At 34.9% G+C, this 5,147-nt stretch overlaps 1 long non-coding RNA gene across 1 annotated transcript; it reads left to right on the top strand.

Moving 5' to 3' along the window:
- The first annotated feature begins 3,075 nt into the window (after positions 1 to 3,075).
- On the top strand, positions 3,076 to 4,862 carry LOC311095551. Its single transcript, XR_014608861.1, has 4 exons — positions 3,076 to 3,563; positions 3,726 to 3,814; positions 4,052 to 4,125; positions 4,526 to 4,862. It is a non-coding gene; the product is annotated as an uncharacterized lncRNA (long non-coding RNA).
- Positions 4,863 to 5,147: the final 285 nt, after the last annotated feature.

Raw genomic sequence — 5,147 nt, 5'->3', positions numbered from 1 at the left:
GTAAAGGAGCGGTTTGTTCTTTCTCTGTCTCAGCTGGGAGATCACCTCAATCCTGACCCATCCCGCCCTTCCCTCTCCAATCTGGACCCGATCCAGCGAGCACCGTGGGTGAGTCTGAGACAGTAAAGGAAATCTGTGTGTGCGTCAAAAGAGAGAGACTGAAACAGAAGAAGAAGCAGTGAGTTGGGATCACAGCTGGAGTCAGACTCCATCTTGAAGAAGAGTCAGGAAGAGAAATGATGGGTTGAATCTCGCTCAGTGTGTGTGTGAGACAGCTCAGACAGCTTTCAGCACAGCGCTTTCATCATCCTGAGTGGGAGAGATGCCCATCACGGTCTAAAGCCCACTGTACCAGATTGTCATTGTGTTTACTGGCAGGTCAGGGAACATGAGGACAGGGAAGAGACTGAGTGCGTCTCGCCTGCATGCGGACTGTTCTGTCACATTAGCAAGGTGACTGTCATTTTAGCAAGGTGGCTGTGTAGAAAACGATGATAGCTATTTTTGCCTCATGCGAATTGCTCAAGGACATTTATAGCCTAATAATACCATAAAACACCTTCAAAATTCAGTAACACATTACAATAAGGTTTCATTAGTTAACTACATTAGTAACTAATAATGAACTGCACTTCTAGAGCATTTAATAATCTTTTTTAATGTTCATTTCAACATTTACTAATACATCAAAAGTTTTTGTTGACATTTGTTAATGCACTGTGAGCTAACATGAACATGAACAATGAACATCTGCATTTATTTAGTTAGTTATTAACTATAACGTTAACAAAGATTATCAAATACTGTAACAAATGTATTGCTCATGGTTAGTTCATGTTAGTTAATACATTAACTAATGTTAACAAATGAAACCTTATTTTAAAGTTTTACCCAAAATTCAGCTACTGGTCATTTAAAGACTAGCAGATACTGCAGATAACACATTGAAAAATTAATGATTATGATTAAACTGAAAACATGCTATAGTTTGATTAACTACTGTAAGTTAACATTATATTTTGATTATATACACTACATGTGTCAATGTTTTTGAAATCTTATGTTGAATAAGGCAGCATCTATATGATCAAAAATACACTAAATACAGTATAATTGTGTAATGTCATTACAATTTAAAATAACCATTTTCTATTTGACTATATTGCAAAAAAATTTTTTTTCATGATTCTTTGATGAATAGAAAGTACAATGAACAGTATTTATTTGAAATAGAAATCTATTCTATTACATTTAGAAATAAAAATAAGAATGAATAAATAAACAAGTTAACAATTTTGTGTTTTTGCATTTTAAAAAAAAAATGATAATATTTGTAAAATATATGGTACAGTTGCCAAAATGCCATCCCGTAATGTCACTGTATTTGTTTTTCAACTTATGACAATCACAGCTGCCAGTTTATACTGTAAAATGTTTACTTTAATACATATATATTTTTTAATAGTGCAAATTTATTCAAGACACTTTTTTTTTCTGTTGTGGGGTTTGACAGAGACTTATATCTCTAAACAGTGAGTGTACAACATGTTGCACTCATTTTCTTTGTTGCCACCATGGGCTTATAAATTGTGGGCCAGGTCGACGTTTTGAGGTCTCAGTTGGGGAAAATTAGTCTTTGGATGAGAGAAGACACTAAAAAAGACGTCTGAGCTGCTTTCTAATTCTGTATTCTGGGCCAAGTCCTCAATGGTGAGGTGGAAGACACTATGTAGGCACCTGAAAAGAGGTCACTGCAAAGTCACTCCTGAGTGAAGGATGATACAGTTACGAATGCCATGGCTCCAGTACAGCTGGCATTATGAACCAACCCGCTTCTTGGCAATCACAAATATGAAAGATTCAAATTACACAAGATTACATTTAGATTGACTGCTGTGGTCTGCAGTGAATGCTGCCTAGATGAGTGTGTCATATATTTAAGCTCATAAGAGAGAGTTTGTTTCTGTATAGATGTGTATGTCAGCATGATACCCATCAGATGTGGATCTATGGTGGGCTGCATCACTAAACAGAGTAAAAAAAAAAAAAAAAAAAACACAGTTTAATCACCCTTGTGCTGGCCTAGGAGCTGTTGTCTGATGCAGTTCACATCTTACTGTACCAGCTAACAGATGGCAGGAGTGGAATAGTGGTCTCTTGCGTCCAGCAGATGGCACTTATGTCAAAGTGAAGCACTGTGAGGGCCCTGCAGTTGCCTGTTGTTTGTTCATTTACACAATAGTTCCCAATCAAACTGTGTAATACAATTATAGCATTCAGCTGGCAGAGCAGGGTCTGTTTCACCCACGTTTTTTCATATGTAGGGATGGGGTAGTATACAAAAAGTGTCTTTGTGTGTGTGTGTGTGTGTGTGTGTGTGTGTGTGTTTATTTTATATATATATATACATATATATATATATATATATATATATATATATATATATATATATATATATATATATATATATATACATATATATATATATATATATATATATATATATATATATATATATATATATATATATAATATTATTGTTATGATGCAAGGCAGGAAGCAGGAAGCAGGATCCAAATGCAGCAGTGTTTTTATTAAATAAACTTGAATTATGACAAAGACTAAGAATAAACTTGAACTAAGACTAAGAATAAACTTGAACTAAGAATAAACTTGAGCTAAGAATAAACTTGAACTAAGAATAAACTAAGACTAAGACTAAGACTAAGACTGACACATGACAGACAAGAACAAGACACAAACCCACACCGTGATAATTATATTATATATATATATATATATATATATATTTGAGCAATATCACACAAGTAGCAGTGCGATATGGCTGTATATGGCCTGGAGCTCGCATCTGCGAAAGCATCTCAACAGATCGTAAAATAGGCACTAAGATTATATATTAGTCACATATTTGAGGTCTAAAAACTACATTCTCACCTAAAAACTCTTAAAACTACACTGTTAGCCCGGATTTTATATCTAATAAAGAATTTAATTACAATTTAATTAAAATATTTAAGTTTGATTGCGCTACTAATAAAATATAAGTAGATTCTACTAATTTGTGTACATAATTTGAATGTGTGAATAAATGTAAGTTAAAAAGTTCAAATTATGAAGTTTTTCTGCTGACCACGCCTTCCACGCAGTGGTTTGATGCTGCGAGTCAGGTAACGCCATTTTGTCGTGGTGTGTGTGAATTCAAGGAGCTTTTGATGAGAAGTTGGAAGTGGAACATTTGTTTTAGCAAGTTCTATGGACGTTTTTCCCGACATTTACCTTTTTATCGTTTATTTGTTTTCCGTTTGTGAGCAGTGAAAATCAATGTTTGTTTGTTTTTTAGCTAGCTAGATTTCTCACTCGCGTGCAGCGGACATCGCCGCGCTTGAACCCCTGACCGACGAGTTCGATGTACGTTGTTTTTTTGTATTTTCCTTCCTATTGTTTCTATTTCACTGGAGGAGCTGTTGTTGAAACGGAGAGTGTAACTGTTTGAACCTCCGGTCGGCGCCGAACAGGACGAGGATCGCGGCGTGAATACGGTGGTGAGTGCAATAATTTAAGACCATATTTTATTTCGACACGGCTATTGATTAAAAGAGTAAGTTAAAGTTAATTAATGGGTTGAATACGAAAATGTATGGATGTACTGTTTTATCTAAGTTCATAGCCCTCTTAACGACAGACTATCTTGTTTTGTGTTGCAGGTCAAGAAGAGATGCTTTGGACCTGCATGTATTGCCCTCATAACTGTGAAAAGAGAGCACATCTATTTAAAAATTGCAGGCTCAAACATGTAAGTTATACATGAACAGAACAATTTCCTTGTTTACATCTGAAATGTATGTACATTTAAATCACTTTATGCACAATGTTCAACTTATCCTGCCTCCAGATAAGTATGTCATGTAAGCTTATTAAGACATGTTCTGAGGCTGATTGGTGTCATCTGCATACTGCACAGTGCACAATTACAAACCAGAAAGTCAGGTGCTATTATAAAGACTATAACTTTAATGTTTGCTCCTCACAGAAAAGTTGTCAATGAAAATCTTTGACATCAGCCTGATGGTACTTCAATGGCCAGCTCTTTCTACAGTAAACCAGGTATGTATAGGTGCATTCACGCCATTTTGTAATACCATAATTATGAGATTCCAGCTTGTAAAAAATCGCTTCCGTTCTGGTAGAACTCGTAATTGCAACCTGTAAACTGGGAATTTTCTGAGAGTTCCTTATTTTTACCACGTGACCGTTGTACCACCCTTCTGCTGCTGATTCATTTAGCCGTTGACAATGTTGCCTTAAAAATGCATAATTCCCAGTCAAAGAACATGAACGGCCAGTCAAAGAATGAGTAAAACGTCACATTTTATCATCTCAGAATTACAGTAATTACGACATGGCGTAAATGCAGCATATGACTTATGAGTATTTGACAACAGAATCATCTTACATGATAATATATTTTTCTATCTTTATCTTTAATCTTTTTCTTCCTCATTAGGATGCAGCTGACAAGGACTCTTACAAACTCCAGTGAGAATCCTCTGCGTTGATCAAGAAAGTCCTCAGCTAAACCCATCTAGAGTGATGATCGATTTGGAAGGATGTTTGGTGATGGATGAACTGACCAACATCATGCCTTTTGTGTCCTTTTTTCGGACTGATTTACGCCCTGCCCTGGAGTACCCTAACTGTATGAAAAACAATTTTTTTTTAAATTGATTTTTTTTCAGCAGGTAATGTTTAGCCTGGGAAAAGGTGAGCTGGCACCTAAAATTAAATACTGACAATACTGTGAACTCATGAGAGTAAACATACCACATAGTTTTGGTGCAATTTGTTGTGATTGTCATTTCATGTTTTATGAGGAAAATATATTCAGGGCATGTAAAATTCATGTTTTGTTGTATTTCAAATGAAAATTAAAATAAAACAGAATACTCAAATGCTTTAAGTAACCATTACTTAATTATTTTAGGGCAACCAGTTTGCTCACATTTTTTAAGTAGTTGGGCTAGTACATTGAACTTAAATATACTATGTGTAATAACTGCAAAGTAATTGATATTACAAAACATTTTAAGTTAAATTAACTCATTTTTTTAAGTTACCTTTACTTAATT

This window comes from Abramis brama (assembly GCF_963993115.1).
Source record: "Abramis brama genome assembly, chromosome: 13".
Lineage (NCBI taxonomy): Eukaryota > Metazoa > Chordata > Actinopteri > Cypriniformes > Leuciscidae > Abramis > Abramis brama.
This window is presented reverse-complemented; position numbering and strand designations above follow the sequence as displayed.